We start from the raw sequence: 18393 nt of genomic DNA on the forward strand, positions 1-18393 counted from the left end.
TCAATACGCTTTTTCTAAAGCTCTGCTCTAGTCGTGTAATTAAATTCCAGCCTGAAATAGGAACCTGTTTTCTGTAGTCTGTTTTGGTGCAAACCTTCAAAGAAAAAAACTCTTAATCTAATATCGGGAACCTGTTGTTCTGTTCTTTTTCATTCCGTAAAAGAGTTGGCCGGAAAATAACGGGGATGAAGTTTAAATATTTTGATCTAGAAACATTTGGAAGAGAAGTGTGATTATAAGCTTATTGATAGTTTCAGTGTGTTGTAGTTAGAAACTTCTCATTCGTAATCATAAAAGCGAAAATTAATTAAGAAGAGACTGCTAAAATGCAAATATTTAAGTAGAAATAATGATTTTAATAAAATATAAAAAATAACGTATTATTTATTGGGAATGGTTTAACTATCTAATTGGCTATCATGTAAAAATATATCAGGCATTTAAAAGTACTTATTATTTTTTCGTGCCGATCAAAAAGAAATAAAAATGAACAGACTGTAAATGAGAAATGAGTGTACTCCAACTGCGCTGATGAAAATCCCCCCCCCGGGTGCATATAAGCAAAATGTACACTGCTAGAACAACGGCTTAAGTTTGGCCAATGACAAACCAGATAAGGATCACCATTAACTCCGCCCACATGAGTGTGTCACATTTCTGACGTTTGTTTACATTCTGTTATTCGGCGTTAGGAAGTGCGTTAATTGAATGAAAAACATTTTTACTTTGCAACGTAAATCTGTTCTAGTGACACTATTTTTTAAATTTTCCTTTAAAGTATTATTTCCTTACTGTTCCAGAAGGAATATAAATTTATGTCTCAAACATTACAAAATTTCTCACTATATGCGTGAGTGTGTATACACACGCATGCTCACATACATATATTTTCAATATATAATTAATCATATGTGAATTATATCTATCAATATGTGTGTGTTTTATGCATAGAAATATGAGTGTGTGTGTATTCAGTTTTCAGAATGTCAGATTTCTAGCAAATAATCTACAAAGCTTTTTTCTCTTAATTTTTCCCATCTTCACATTCAGATTTTTAAATACTTAAGATGAATATATTCATATTTAATATTTCTGCACAACTTGATTTATCACTTTAAAATGCATTTATTTAATTTTGGATAACGTGGGATGTTAATTCCAGTAGTATATGGTTTTTAATAGTAGAATAATTTCTCTAAAGAAGCTTTTGTTTGTTTTTATTTTTTAATTCCTTTATAAGAAAATTACGTAATAATATTAGAAATAATTAATCTGTTACTCCTTACACATGTCTGAAATATGTTAACAGAAAATTTTCATTCAATAGCTTTATAAATTTATTTTAAGCAGTATTTTAATTTAATAAAGAACTAGTGTTGATAAGTGAATTTCCATTGCTTTCTGTATACATTTAGTTTAGAATTCAGTTTTCAGTGCATGTAATTATTCTCCTTCATGGCCCTCGAGCCCTCCAGTGGCCGAGAGGTAAAGTCGCTTAAAATTGGTAGTTCGGTTCGAGGTTCGAAGCCCGTGAATGGGCTGGCTGCATGAGTGTTTTCGTGGTTTTCTCCATGTGTAACATGTATACGAGCCAGTTTCCCTTAGAAAGTCCTCCACGAAGGCATCCCTCCCCTTAGGCAGATAGCCCTCGAGGCTTTGCCGTAATTAAATAACCTAACCTAGCCTTCATGGCCCTCCCCACACAGCCCAACAGCGGCTGAGTGGTAAAGTGACTGGAACGCTGATAGTTCGCTCTGAGTTTGATTTCAGTTGGACAGGCTGGCTGCATGAGCACTTACCTGGTTTTCCACATGCGTAACGTGGAGAGTTTTTCCCTTAGAAAATCCTCCACAAAGACATACCTCCCACATACACCTTGTATGCTTTCCATAATCAAACAAACCAAACCAACCCTCCAAGCAAAACAGCTCCTCAAAAGAAATTCTTCATATCTGTCAAGCAAATGACATTCGTTAATGTAACAAACTGTAATCATACATCCTAAATCAAACTCAGAAGTTGTTATTAATTATGCTTACAGAAACAAAGTACAGATTTTGTTGATTAATTTGCATTTTTAGAAATAGTTGAATAAATTTCTGACCTTTATTAAATACAGTGAACTCTCTCTAAGATGACCACTAGCAATTCTACATGATTTTAATTTTGTGTAAAGCTTGTCATTTCAAAAAGAAGATGTTCAGTACCAGAATTTGTGTATTGAGGAGAAGTAGTCAGTTTCAGAAGTGATCACAAAGAAAAAGTTTACTGTATTAAAATGATAATATGTTTCTAACTTTTTTGCAGGGTTTGATTTGGTTTATGTGATTTATAGCAATTTATAGCTCGAGGGCTATCTGCCTAAGCAGAGGGATGCCTTCATGGAGGACTTTCTAAGGGAAACTGACTTGTATACACATTACGCATGGGAAAACCATGAAAACGCCCATGCAGCCAGCCTGTTCGAGGGATTTGAACCTCAGACCGAACTACCAGTGTTCAGCGAATTAACCGCTTGACGCTGGTGGGCTTTATCTAAATAGTCCATGTTAAGATTTAATCTAGGAAATGAATAATGTTGAAGCTGAAATTAAAATTACATAAATTTGAATATCATGTAATGTTAATCTCAAATTTCGTTTCCTGGACACACTTGAACTTTCGCCTGCATTAGATACACATTTCATATCAATCTTTACATCATTTGCAAAGGCACTGCACTTTATCATTTCGTTGGCACTCCATACATTCCTCATTCTATGAACACAGTTGAACTTTCGTATGCACTATCACACATATTTCACGTTAATATTTCACATTGCTTGAAAAAAAAAAAAAAAAAAACACACAGCATTTTAAACATTTTGTGATATATATTTTTTACATTAGTATTATTCTTTTACGTACTCATGCATGTCTACTCTTTCCTAAAATATCACCACAGATGCGATTCCAGGCAATGAAAATTTGGCACTTCAAAGAAGAAGACTGGACAGACATGTAATGTATGTATCCACGAGTGGTTTGGGTTTCATTTTAGTTTAGTATGGCAAAGTACACTAGGTCTATCTGCCTGTGGGAAGGGATGCCTTTGTGGAGGACTTTCTAAAGGAAACTGGCTGGTATACACTTTACAAATGGGGAAAACCACGAAAATGCCCATGAAGCCAAAGAATTTGCCTGGATTCGAATTCAGTGTTCAAAGATGTTACCACTCTGCCACTGGTAGGCCTATGCACATGTGTATAAGTGTGTGTGCATACACACACGTAACATGAATACATCCATCCATCCATACAAAATCTGGTTCCGAAAATAGAATAGTACCTTTTAACCATATATCTTACAGTTTTGATTAATTTTATGTACTGTCATCAATAATACATCTTATTAGATATATCAATGCATCTTATTATCATTAATTTCTTACTAACAATTCAATTTCAATTGCCATGAGTTGATGCATGATTCGTACATATATAATACATAAGTTGTTTCAAAAGATCACAATATAAGTTACATAGCATATTTACAATAATTATTTATTACTCATACATATAATGTATAAAATCAGGCAGTAATTGTAAAAAAATACTTTTAATGAAATTGGAAATAAATGAAAATATAATAATCTGCATGTCATTACAATTTTGAAATGCACAAACTTCACAGTTGAAAATACATACTAATGTAAGAAAATCAATATTAAATGCTTTTTCTCAAAAGAAAAAAAAATTGCCTGTTCAAGACATATTTTATCAAGTCCAACCATCAGTGGAAACCCAGGTAATCAGTCTTTAATACGACAAAATGTAAGATTTGAAATACAACTTTAAGTTATTTTTTTTAATCCATTCAGTTTTGGCTTATGTAAGTTTCACTGTATTTAACTATATGTAAAGAACTATAAACACACATTCACACAATTCACTTGAAGGTATGTTTCCAGGAAATAAAAGTATACTTATTGGATTCAATTCAACATTACACCTTAGAACACGTAATGATACCTCATTGTTAGACATTTCCGATAGTCTTGAAATAGCATAACTGGTAAAATATCTTTCTAAATTCAGTTCTTGTTAAATTATGTTCAGCATCATTTAGCATTTGCAGTTTTATAACTAAATTAGATTTCAGTAGGTCTGTTAACTAAGCACTTACAGTTATTCACTATTATTTTCTTAACATTTCAACAAAACAATGAACTTCCTTTCTGAGAATGCATACTGAACAATGAAAATTCCAAATATTATATATGCTTTATCAGAACTATAATGTCACTTAATAGTGGTTTTTTTAAATTGAATTTGATTAATTCAAGCAATTCTCTTGAAGGTATGTTTCCTGGAAATAAAAGTATACTTATTCAATTCAGCGTTACACCTTATAACAGGTAATGATACCTCATTGTTAGGCATTTTCAATTGTCTTGAAATATCATTATTGGTAACATATCTTACTAAATTCAGTTCTTGCTAAATTTTGTTCAGCATCATTTAGCATTTGCAGTTTTATAGCTAAATTAGATTTCAGTAGGTCTATTACACTAAGCACTTACAGTTATTCAGTATTATTTTTTTTTACATTTCAGAAAAACAATGAACTTCCTTTCTACGATTCCAAATATGATATATGCTTTACCAGAACCATAATTTGTCAGTTAATAGTGATTTAATCTTCATAGATAAGCATATCCAACAGTCTTGAAATATCAGAGCTGGTAGCATATCTTAAATATATACAGTTCTTATTAAATAACATGTTCATCATTTAACTTCAGTAGTTTCACAGCTAAATTACATCCCAATATGTTCATTAGAGTGGACACACTTTTTCATCTTTTATACTCTTTACGTTCTAATAATGAAATGAGGTTTATTTCTAAGAAAGCATATTGAATCCTGTAAAGCATATTGATTTCTTAATCAAAGCACAATTAATGTTGTAAATATTCAGATAGATATATATGAAATGTATTTTAAGGATTTCTTGACACATACTATGTCAATTCACTGCAATAGTTACTGGTGGCATTTTGATTCAAAATATTTACTGCATTAATTACTGACAAAAAATAGCACTTGGATTCACTAACTTAATATTAACTTCACTTTGTTTAATTCCCGCAGGTACATTTTATATAGTAGATGATTTAAGTCATTATCACTTAAAAGTTTCTGATTATCAATACGCAGAATAATTTGTAAATCACACTTTACATATAGTATCTTCCAGCCATCAGTTACTTCTATCTGACTAGATCTAATTTTGTATTGGAACAGTAGAATAATCCTTAATATTCCGAAACAAACATTAAGTCGTTATATACAGATATATACGCATATATATACACTTTTATTCCGAAAAACTAAATGTACATTCAAAAAACGCACTTCGTAACTTCCGAACAGTAGAATGTAAACAAACGTCAGAAATATGACGTCACTCATGTGGGCGGAGTTAATGGGACCCTCATCTGGACTGTCATTGGCCAAATTCAAGCCGTTGTCCTAGCAGTGTACATTTTGCTTATATGCCCCCCGGGTCGAGCTATAGTCCAACTGCGCCAATCAAAATTTCTTCCCCCCTGCTGCCTACAGGGTTACAATTTAAATTTTCGTGCCAATTGTAGCCAAGAGGAAAATAAAAATAAATAAATAGAATTACATATCACAAGAACAAGTAAAAAATATCTAACAAGCAGGCTAATTACTTGAATAACAGTAATAAATGCGAGAGCTAACAAAGAAAATAAAAGGTAACATACATATTAGCATTACAAACATTTTTCATTTATGATAATAATATCTCATAAATTAAATAATTATAAAGCACACAAATTATATTTTTAATAAATTACATCAATAATAGTCAAGATGTCTGAACTAGACTGGAAAATTTAATAGAGTGCAAAAAATTATTCCATATCAAAGTGTATTAAAGTGTGCTAGAAATATTTTTTGTTAATTAAAGCAATCATGCAAATGTTTACAGAAATTAATAGTTAATTTTTTTTAAAAAAAAGCTTAGCAAGAAATCTATTATAACAACATTACTATGCGTTTGGATCACTGACGTATAAAATGTAAATAAATTTAAATTATTATGCTAAGAAGTTTTTCTAAAATTTATCTAGAAGAAAAGAATTAGATAAACAGTACTGCAAATTAATATAATCAATCAGGCCTCTCAATAAATAAAAGCTTATTTTTTAACCAAAAACTAAAAATTAGGATGCAAAAGTTTGTGTAATATACTTGGAAATATCTGAACATATAATTAGTTAGAAATATACAATTAAATTAATAACAAGCTAATTAACAGTGACATTAATCTTAATTTCATTCAATCTAAAACAAGCAATCGATCAGGAGCTCCGCATAAGTGAAGTTTTAATGCTATTTTACGTAGATGTGCGTATAAAATAAAAGTTGCACTTGTGAAACAAGTGAATAATGTACTGATAGCCAACAGAAATTAAAATACAGTGGTTAAAAATATAACAACTTGTCAGAAGGTATGCAAAGTTGCCATGGCTAGAGAAATTGAATGATTATAGAAAACTCATAAAGTTAAGCGCTACAGTGTGAAAATAATAATGTTAATGGAATAAACATGTTAAGAAAATTAGATGGAGAAATAATCCTTAATTTATTGATATCCATATAAACTCTATGCTTTTGGAAAAATGTTACATATAATTTGCACCGAGGTATCAATCACCGAAACTGAGTTAATTTCCTTATTTTTTCTTATTAGAGGGATTTGTAAAAAGATATGCTAAGGTAAAAATTTTTGCAATACTTTTAATGAATAAATTAAAAAAGTATTTTTACTTCATGAACTGAAATTTTTACGCTACATTTTTATACAGTAAATAAGTACGAAAAAAAAAAAAGAGCTGGGGGATCACTGGGACTAGAAACTCGGGTCGAACTACCAATGTGCAGTGACTTTTCCACAAGACCATTTGAAATTAGACTGAACAATATATCAAAGAAAATAGAAGATACAGCACACGTAAGAACAAAAGTGGGCTGAATTAGAGATTTACATGTTTGGTGAATGAGTTAAACTTACCTGTATGCCATTATGAAATTTTAGGAATGTAGTATAAAAGCATAAGTGAAGAAGGCAATGGCAATCTAAATCATTGTAATCTAAATGTATATTATTATGAGTATCTGCTATTAATTTCAATACTGCTGAAAAAATTGTAAGTGAATTACATTATAAATCACATGAATTCCTTGCATTATAAATTACAACAGTTAGAAATATTATTAGCGTGATTTAGCGACCATCTTTGTTAATAAATAATTTAAAGTAATTAATTTTACAAATAATTCAGCCTGAAACTAGGTTGGAAAATAAGCTACATGCTGAAGATTAAGCTTTGCCAAGGTGTTAGAAACATCTTCTGTTAACTAGAGTTGTAGTTGTGATGCAAGAATTTGTATAAATTATCATTTAAATATAAATTGGCATAAATACAATACAAAGTATATAAATTCTACATGCATGAAAACTTGAGTACAGTGCAACAATATGTGAAAAAGGAATGGATTAAAAGGGAACTGAAAATCCCAGGATATAAATATAAGGGAGTTTATTTTTTTAATTTTTTTTTTTTTTTTTTTTTTTTTTTGTTAATTATGAAAATTCTGCTGACGCTCATAATTATTAATTTATTAATTAAATGTGTATTAGAAATTAAATGTATGCAAAGTACATCAGATGAAAAACAGAATAAATATTTAAACGTTTCTAGTATTAAATATGGAATTTGTAACAAAGTTAAATAACCTTAAAATAACTTCAATAATTAAAAATGGAAATTTTAATACGGGAATACATTGCAATAATATTAGTGTGAATTTAGGACGACTTAAGAAGTCTAATTTTTAGATTTGGAAAAGATAATTTTTATAATTAAATTAGAACTGTTTACCTAAAATGGTAAATTTGAAAGTTAAAACCATTCTGCTATCTAAGAAGATTTGTTAATATTTATCTAGACAAGAAACTTATTTAAGGTGAGTTACAAATCCGATATTTGATACGTTGATTATGTATCAGTTTTGTCTATGTCATTAATCTATCAATTTTACTATTCAAAACTGATATATATATATATATATATATAACTAAAATCTACAACTTGGAAAGTTTTTAATTCTTACAGAGAATAAAAAAGATCTGGCTCATCCTTCCTTTAAGCATCATGAAACTTTAAAATGAGTGTAAAAGAAATTTATTTTTTAGCACCCGCCAGACTTTAAATTAATATTTGTTTTACATGCACAGTTTTTACAATATTGATAAACGAAAATAAAGGCTTGCAGTCTCAACAGAATGTCCCATTAATGGCGATAAACGACTTTTTGTAGCACCCAATCTTCCTGGAAAGAAATGGGGGACAGGAAACGTCGCGCAGTTCGTGCATTAGAAAAGAGGGGGACGAGGATTTTCTATCAAATTCGGCGCAGTTCGTACCCTACCTGAGAAATATACGCATATGAGAAATATACGCATAATAAGAATGGTTACAACGACTGAAATTTTGTTCACTCCTATCTCCGTGGGTTATTTTTTAATAAGAGCTATTTTTCAATAAAAACGAAAGAAATAAAAAGTTTCCCAAAAATCATTTAAATCTTGAAATTACGTGCAATTACCAATTTTTCTGCATAATTTTCTTTTTAAAAATATCTGATGTGTACACCGTATGACTTCCTTATATGAAATATTAAATTAAACGCAATTTTTCTTGCATTTCATTTAAACTCATTTCCTCAAACTTCATTAGACATATATTTCTCATTCAATTCAGTTCTCACTTCGCGGCATGGGAAAAATACACAAAAACCTCAAAATATCTTCATTAAAAACTGAAAGATATACAAAAACTTAAAACACCAAATACAGTTAAAATTATAGTTTCTATCCAAAAACAAGCAATTCGGCAAGCGGGCAAGAAGGCGGATTTTTCGGTGCACAAAACTAAAAGATTCCTTTTCGACCCACTCGGCAAAAAGGCACTGAATTTGCAGAGAAACATAATTCTTTATTCTATTAAGTTTAAAATGTAAACAAATTGGCTGCTATGGTAAAAGAAATTAGGATTAGCCGCACGTAAATAACTTTTAAATTGTTGATAATTCTGCAACTATTGCACACCTAGATACATATATCACAATCCTAGATACATGTATCAGAGTATTTCTGAGACTACAGTTCTTAAATTGAGCTTTGCCTTGGTTATCCTTAATTAGCCTCCTCGGTTAGTCTAATAAATAGTCCGAAAACGAAAATAAGCTTCAAAACCAGAGGCAAGATGTATTCCTACCACGTGTGCATGTTGCTGAAAATAATAGCATATTACTTCGGCTATTAAGTTGCAAATGGTAATAATAGTGATAATAAAATAATACCTTACAGCACTGAATCCAGAAGTAATTTTATTTTCATTACTGCAAGCGACTCCCATTATTCATGCAATTTAACTTCACTGCCCAAAAATATGAACTGGGCTCAAGAACATGAAAATGAGCCTCGAATGAGTGATAGAAACTCACATAAATACTTCCTGCGATTTAATTTGCTGTATGTTGCGATTAGAATGACCCTAGACTACACAGAAGCAGAGAAAATTAATACTAGTAAACCTTCAATTCAATGATTTTTGTACATAAAATGTTTGACATTTATAATCTATCTAAACGTAACTGTAGATCATGTGTATTTTCCCATTGTAATATATCCCCTCCTGTAAATCCCTTCTATTAGGATGCCAGTTCTAAAATTCCAGATTATCTAGATTCTTTAAGAAAATTATGTGAATGAAAGAGAATAAATTTCAAATATCACATTGGCCTTCAGTTTCCTTACCTTTTAATTTAATCTAAATGTTGTGGAACAACAAAATAGGATCTAGGATGAATACGGTTTGACTTAGAGATTTATACTAATCTAATTTTCGGAGATTATGTTTCAGCAGGTCATTTTATGTTTGATATAAATTCTCAAATAAATTTTAAAATTACAGAAATATCTGAACCTCGAAAAATCTGAAACTAATACGTAAAAATTGCCTGAAATCATGTCAAACCTAACTTAGGTATAAAACTTGCATAAAAAGGGATTCATATTTTGCCAGATTCCTTATTAAATTTTGTGCAAGGTATTTGTGCATTAATGTGTTGATATAATATGTTTGCAGCAAGAACAACTATCAGTAAATTGATAAGACAATTGCATAGCAGTCGTTTCATGCCTGATACTCTTCTTGGCTAATAGAATAAATCTGTTGAATGCTTTATAAATTTTACTTCCTCTGTAGGAGTAAAAATAATACGAAGCGGTCATAATTAGTTTTCATTTCACTGTTTTGTCTAATAACGAGCAATCAAATCAAAACGCATTGCGACCTTTATAACATTTGTTCATTTGTAGGAGGGTGGGATTCTTCTGTGTGGCAGGCAATTTCAGCTCCAAGGCAATCAGGGTTGAAAGTAGAGAACATTGACATTTTGGCGTTAATTGCTCGCCCCGAATAATAGAAAACCTGCATCTGGAGTATTATCTAAAGAAATGTCTGTCAAAATATTTTATCGGAACAGAAGTAGTATTCATTATTCAGTGATAGATTTCTAATGGTTGTTCCGGAGGAAGTCACATTCTAACGGCGCGTTCTGTTAAACAGTCGTGTTATCGGGTTTGAACTCTGTTTCTCTCTTTTAATACAAGTATATTGGTAGGCAGGGCGAGATACATTTTCTTCTGTAAGCTTATGGTATCGGAACCTAGATCTCTTTATGCAAAAATTGACGTGCATTAACGATCCTTGAAACAGACCAGTTTCTCTTCGATAACTTTCCACATATTGAATACATATCGATTATATGCTTTGCCATTATAAACACATATCTCATCTAGACGCAAGACAAACACGTCGACGTGGAAAATAAAACAGGCAAATCGGCAACTTTGTATTCGGCGTAGATTTCGTAAAATCCCAATCGATTTCGAGGGCAAAACGGGTCTTCCCTTCATCAAAAAAAAAATTCAAAAAATTCTGCAAAAGCGAAAAATTTTCCATTTCCATTTTCCGCTGTTATACTGGACCCAGCCTGCGTGGAATGCAGGCTTTTTGCCAGTTGTCGTTTAATAAGGGTTCCTGGAAGTACTAAAAACGGAACAAAGGTGTCGCAGAGACAAGATGTGAAAATAAGGGAAAGTGTAGCACTTTGCCACTAAAGAGTGTAACATCGTGGGGTGGTGTAAAATACAAATCAGATACAAATATGCAAAAAAAGTTGAAATGATGAAAGTCAAAAATAAAATATAATTATTCAGAATGAAGTTCCATAATTGAATCTTGGTTAAATATGAGTATTTACAAATATACAATGTTAGCGTAGAAAGTCAAAAGTGGAGCCATGTCATGTGATGGCTAAGAAAACTTGATTTTTTTAAAAATATTTGTCATTCAAATAATGAAAACATATTTTTCTCTGAAGGGCAAGAGTTCCAGTCAATGGATTTCACAAGAGGTTTTCACTAACAGTTCGTGAAATTGCTGGAAAGTCCAAAATTTATGAGCACTGGGCGTGGCATAGCACAGAGTTCATCAGTCTCAGTAGTGCTCAGTTGACAGAAAATATGCAGTTGTAAATAGCTTATTGAGGAATATATACACATTGGATAGAATAAAATAAGGTTATAAAGTAAAATAACCAGTAAAATATGTACAGATATGTGCAGTCATTTCAGTAGCACTGAGTGATCCAAAGCAGAGATAGAAATTTTCTAGGCATTAGGGATTTTAAAGGTATTAGATTGGATAGGAATTAAAATCATTGACTAAACAGGATAAAATTTTGTGAATGTGAAAAGCTTCAAGAAATTAGCAGAATCAAAATCAATATTGTGATTGGTGTTGGTGTATTTAATTACGGCAAAGCATTCTAGGGCTATCTGCCTAAGGGGAGGGATGCCTTTCGTGGAGGACTTTCTAAGGGAAACTGGCTCGTATATACGTTACACATGGGGAAAACCACGAAAACACCCATGCAGCCAGCGGGATTCGAACCTCGGACCGAACTACCAGTGTTCAGCGACTTTACCGCTCGGCCGCTGGTGGGCCAATATTGTTATTGAATTTCCAACTATGATTAGCTATTGAAGATTTGTTAATTTCGCCTCTTCGGACGTATCGCTATCGGCTCTTCCACTGGTCGCCTGTAGGGTATAAACATGATCGACGTTCGCTTTTGCAGAATTTTTTGTTCCTGATGAAAGGGGACCCGTTTTGCCCTCGAAATTGATTGGGATTTTATAAAATCTACTCCGAATACAAGGTTGTCGATTTGCCTGTTTTATATATCTCATCTATTTATGGGTGGAAAAAATAGTGTAATATCCAGCTTAGAGACTTTTCTTGCATCGAAATGAAAGATGATATTCACTGGACAGTTAATCATCTGCAGCTAAATTGTAAAAGTTCTAACAGATTTGGGATTTCGTTATTAACTGCTAGTGAAGTTTATCAAATGGATACAAGTATGGAACTTATAAATATAAAGAATCAATTTAAAGAGACATGTGAACGATCTATGAGAGAATATTCCTATAATATAATATAATATGAGGCAAAAAACATTCTTTATAAGATATGGATGTATTTTGATGTTATTGTCAAAACGCTTCTTTTTCGTGTTGTTTTATTTTGGGTGGAAAATATCATTATTACCTTAAAAATTTGAAATTATTATTATGGAAACTGCTTGAAAATATCCTTAACAGTTTCTAATTAAAATCATTATTTTTTCCCTTACAGTTTACATGATTTCAAAATGAGTTATTCTACAAGCCCAAGTTATGACATTCTTGATTTCCAAATGTGGACTTGAAGATATTAGAAAAAAGATCTACCTGTCTTTTCAATATCCACATCCTTCTAAGATTCTGAAAAAGATGCACATCACCTGTTACAGTCAGTCATTGTCTTCCTGTCCTTCAATGGAACATGCCTTTTCATGATGTAGCAAGTAGAACATATAAACATATTGAAAACTGATACAATGATCCTTCTCAAGCTTGTTATAACAAATACATGCAAGAGGACAGCAAATATAAAGATGAAATTCTAAAATATTAAGTGAATATTCATGTAGGTGTAGGTGAATTTAGTTTAGTTAGAGTCATTAGTGGCTTGTAAGAGTAAATAATCATGAGTAATTGCATATAAGGTTCATCACTAGTTTAATAAGTGGTTTTTAATCTCCTTTAATCTCCTGCAGAACTTAATGAGTTCCTATCTAATAGAGAATGTTTTAAATTTTAGACAGAGCTTAAGTTCTTAAAACAGCAATATTTGGCTTTTTCTTCAAATAAATGCATTTAGTCTGCTGCTGAACGCTCAATTAAGTATACTGTCCCTTGCCTCCAATTAAAGCAAGTTTGAACTTGGAAAAGCTTGCATTTGCTTCCAGTAGAAGACTCTGGTATCCAAATAAGGTGAGTCTCCTTATTTTCGTTAATAAGCTAATATTCATGATAATATTATTTTTAACTTTTTAAGCTACTTTTGTGGATTTATATTAGAATTAACTTGAATTAGCTGTGTTTGGTCTGCTGTTTTTGCTAGCTTCTATTCATTTGTGGTTTAATTTTAAAAACAGTACGTGTAAATAGTTGTATGTACACACTGCGCAAAAAAAAAAAAAATTAGACAATTCTATATCTCCCGTTCTACTGGGCCGATTGGCAAAATTCAATTTGCTTTTTTTTTCATGTCTCGAAAGCGCGACTTAGGATACATATTAGATTTATATATAGCATTATTCTAACATAGGCATGTTACATGTTAAGTATATAACAATATTAAGTATAGCATATAACCATTAACAAACTAAACGATGACCTTCTGTAGTCCATGAGAATTGGCGATGTGTATAAGTGTGTTCAGTAGTAAATTTGGTAGAGCACTGTATACAATATTCAAGAACAAATGTGTATTTATAAATGTGAACATAAACAATAAAACAATTAAGTAATTTGAAATATATATAGGTTTGCGTTGTGCAGTAAGTTATAACCCGTTCTTAATTTAGCTGATTCAGTGTTTAAGCATTAATTAAAATTAAAACAAAACAAATACTATGTAAGAAAAACATCTAACGTTTATTTTGGTGAATTAACTAGTATCAATATACAATGTGGGTAGGTGGTGGCTGGTCAACTATGTTAAAATAATTAGCTGAAGAACCAATAAAAACAGAACATACCTTTAACATTGATTAACATGGGTGATATACCACATAATTTTTCTTTGACTTATAACAGTTACAGCTGGCTTTCTAGTTAACAATTCTTCCGCGGGAAAACAACTTTTTCTCCCGCGAGATTTTGGGAACACTACATTATCTGCAAAATAAAAGACAGAGGTAAGTAAGTAATTCGCTCCACTGAGGACAGCAATCATCAACGCGGTCAGGCTCCCATTTTCCGCTCGGCCGTTTCCATCTGACAGATTTCCGGACTTCTGGTTCCAACATTCTTATTTCTGGAAAAAGAGACTTCGCTTCAACTTCGCTGAGGGTGGTTTTTCAATGTCGTACCTTGTCGTCTAGCCTCCGAAGTTCTCTCCCAAACTCAGAGGTGATACCGTTGCCAAACTCAAAATTTCAGCATTCAAAATTTCAGCAAAATTCAGCAAACTCAAAATTTCTCCATCTCAAAGAAGAAGCCACAAATTTATTCAGAAGGGACTGACTACAGACTAGCAATAATAACAAATTAGGCCCCTAATGCCTGTGATGGTTTCAATATTAGTCGAAGAAATTATGTCCCTATACTAGACAAGAGTGAAAGGCCGGGCATGTTTTTGTTATTAACTCTACATTCTGAGCTTTTCTATACCCATTTAATGTTTCTAAACATTTGAATAACTCTCATCGAGCAAGAATAATAATTTTATCATCTCCATTGCGTAAAGTGAAAATTTCAGGACGAATGCAGTTTTGTGCTTACGATAATATTTTTTGTTACAAGGCTGTTACCATTCGAATGTTATAGCAATTTTGCTAAAAAATGCTTATTCTCTACGGGTTTCTCTATGTGGCTCTTTATTATATTCTATAAACATCACTCTTTTACATATTTGACTTTCATCATTCTATTATCATTGTTATGTAAAACAATGGCTAGATTTCAGAGAATATTACTTGGAATATAAATCAAGATTGTAATTCTTATATCGATCTACTATTTTTATACGTCTCGTTTTACAAATTGCCGTTCCAAGTATCATCCCAGAGAGTCATCAAAGGTTATGGCATCATTAATAATTGGTAGAATGTCTTTTTGTTAGTAATTATGAAAATATCGACTTCTACATCTAATGCATCTTTAGATATTAGAGCAATATATATCCATTACTTTTATAGTTGCTTCACAAATAATGTTAATAACTGTTAAATTTTAACAGGGTATGTGAGAAAACAATATTGCATTCAATAAATATTACAGAATACAAATCACAGAGTGACCTACTATTTTATTTTACCTTGTATGGATTATATGTGGTTAATGAGAATATAAGGCCACAGGTCTATTACAAAATCCAGACTAAAATGACCAGATGTTTATCTGCTTAAATAAGCTTTACCGTGATAATATTCCGATCGGAAGAGTTGAGGTTCCCATCGTTTCCTCGTTTTGAAGATTTATTTTGTGATTAATCGTGTTATGGAAGTCCAAGGAAAAACTCATTTTGCAGCTGCTTCAACATAGATGATACTGCTTCAACATAGAAGAAAATAGAATTATTTCAACGGTACGGATCTGTTTCTGCTCTGCATCGTAAATGTTTAGCCATATTTCATCACTGGTGTTAGCTATAGAAGATTGCCTCCTTGAATAAAAATAAGAGAGCATTTTCTTTTTCAAAAGTATAGCGGTTGTATTCAAACATAAGCTAGGGCCATTGACACTCTCATGCCGCAATGTGGAAAAAACATTTACAGCTTTACATGGTGAAATGACATAAAGAGCTATGCGGAATTTCATTATAAGGCTTGGCTTCCGGGATATATATACAAAGAGAATACGAACATCTGGAAGATATCATTTTTTAAAGCAGAATCATAGGACTCAGTTACATATCCTGCATTACGTACTGACATTCGATGTTATCATTCAAACAATCATACTAAACAATTCTGTAGTGACGATTCCAAATAGTATGTCATGCTTCTTTTGTTTGCGCCTGCACAATAAAACTAAACAAGTTGAAAGTTTATCTTACTTTTTTTATTTAACTTCCATACGTATACATTTTTCTTTCAGATGTTGTGTGTATATGTTTGCTGTATGTATATATGTGCATATTACAGTACATGCATAAGTAATACAGATAGAAGCGAAACCAACGGAGAAATAGGTGTGAGCAATAATTTCCAATAAAATAAATATTTCCATAACAATTAGTGAGCATACCTTTAATTATTCACTTTATTATAAGGGTATGAGATATTCAATATCAATATTTAATTATATTATTACAATAAGGATGCAGTGAAGAATGTATAGTTTATGTGATGAAGTGAAATAATGTGAAAAACTTTCCTAACCACTGAAGTTTACTCAAAGTTCATAAAAGAGACTCAAATCTTACGCTCTGGCTCTGTTTGAAGCACCGTTATCATACTGAAAACAACGCTGTACAGAATTTTAGGCTTAACGTAATTTTCTGAGTGAACGTCGAAAGTTATGGTTTACACTTACTCAAATACAAGTGTGATGAATGGATGTGACATTAATGAGAAAACTTATCTCAGCTAGTTGAAATTAAATCACGAAAAGTAAACACTCTTCGGCCGCCTTGATATCTATGACCCGCTACAGAACTAAAAATAGATGAGCTTTTCTAACAGTTACCGCTAGTATAAATCAAACAATGATACCACATAGATCTAAGTAGGTACACATTGCAGCATGAATTGAAAAACTTCCTGCAAATTCCTTGCCAAAGTAAAAGGAAATAAAAATGTCAACTGCCATTACAAGAGCTAATCGATATCTAACCGGCTTTCAAAGATGAGTTCCTCAGCGTAAACATTTGCACACCTTTTCTACAGTGCCCTTAATTACACCATTGTTTGAACCCTTCGTTTATTTTCCTTGGTTTTATCGTGAACTGCAAATCAAGTAGCTTTTACAGGAATACCTCCGCAGATAAAAGAGAGGAAAACAGGTAGCCATCGTAGTCCCGGGCAACTTTAAGGCTCCTACATTGTGCTTTATTGACAGATTTTCTTTTTAATGAAATCATGGCCTTTTTACCCTCTTTCGTTCGGAACTTATATTTCATCTGCTTTCTTAAAAGTACTGCAAAATATTTGCTTATTTTTAAACTTGTTTAAATATTTGTATAAATGATATTTTTTAAACAAGGCACAAATATTGCTAAAAGATGATTAAAAATAGTGCTTATATTTTATTTGTCACTTGCACTTCTATTGCTTGAAAATTCATGTTTCAAAGGAACTCTGAAAGAAACACATAATAAAAACACTAAGCATTAAAATGGATTGATGTTATGGAGGGCTATGATTTGAATGAATATTTGGAGACTAAACAAATAAAATGAGAAAAAAAAGAGTATCTCAAAATTAAAAAACAATTAACATTAGTATAAAAATGTAACAGAAAAACAAAACCAAACTTCAACACAGAAGTGTTTTAAACTAATTATGCAATTTTTTCTTATCCAGGGAACAGAAAGTAGACTTGCAGTTAGGTGTCCGGTGTTTTTCGGTGTCATTTCTAAGTCTACATTTTAGAATTTGGAGTATTAGTACAAAATATTGGAAAAAATGAAAATTTTTTAAAATATAACAATTAATTTAATATATACCCAAGATTTATACAAAATTTTTGAAATAGTATAAAATAGGCCTGTAACAACATGCAAAGAGCTGTAAAAATAATGAATGTGAAATGATAAGTTATTTACGATCTGCGGATAAGTGAAAAATGAAAAAATCATGTACAAATCCTTGTAACGAGTTATAACCCTGACAGCTTGTCAACGGTAAAATGAACCATCAGAAATAGATACTAATTCAGAAGTCAAACAACAAAAATCAGCGTTATATTTTCAAAATTTTCGCAGGAGTAGTTTCGATGGTTTTTACCGAACCACCATCCTCAGCTGCAAAACCGCTTTCTTATCTTATCTAGTCATTATTTCCTATCTTGTTTATTTGCGGTTTTGCAGCTGAGGATGGTGGTTCGGTAAAAACCATCGAAACTAGCCCTGCGAAAATTTTAAAAATATAACGCTGATTTTTGTTGTTTGATTTCTGAATTGGTATTTATTCG

General features: G+C 31.6%; 1 protein-coding gene across 7 annotated transcripts in view; it reads left to right on the plus strand.

The window, feature by feature from the left end:
• The window catches only part of LOC118182039 (uncharacterized), a 670352-nt gene that overhangs the window by 584414 nt on the left and 67545 nt on the right, over positions 1–18393 (plus strand). For all 7 annotated transcript variants that reach the window (XM_085822013.1, XM_085822012.1, XM_085822011.1 and 4 more), the window contains one exon: positions 12845–13524. The gene's annotated coding sequence lies outside the window, so the exon portion shown is untranslated. The remainder of the gene's footprint in view (positions 1–12844; positions 13525–18393) is intronic.

Source organism: Stegodyphus dumicola, chromosome 8, assembly GCF_044657685.1.
Source record: "Stegodyphus dumicola isolate Sdum_Otavi_A_Nest chromosome 8, ASM4465768v1".
Lineage (NCBI taxonomy): Eukaryota > Metazoa > Arthropoda > Arachnida > Araneae > Eresidae > Stegodyphus > Stegodyphus dumicola.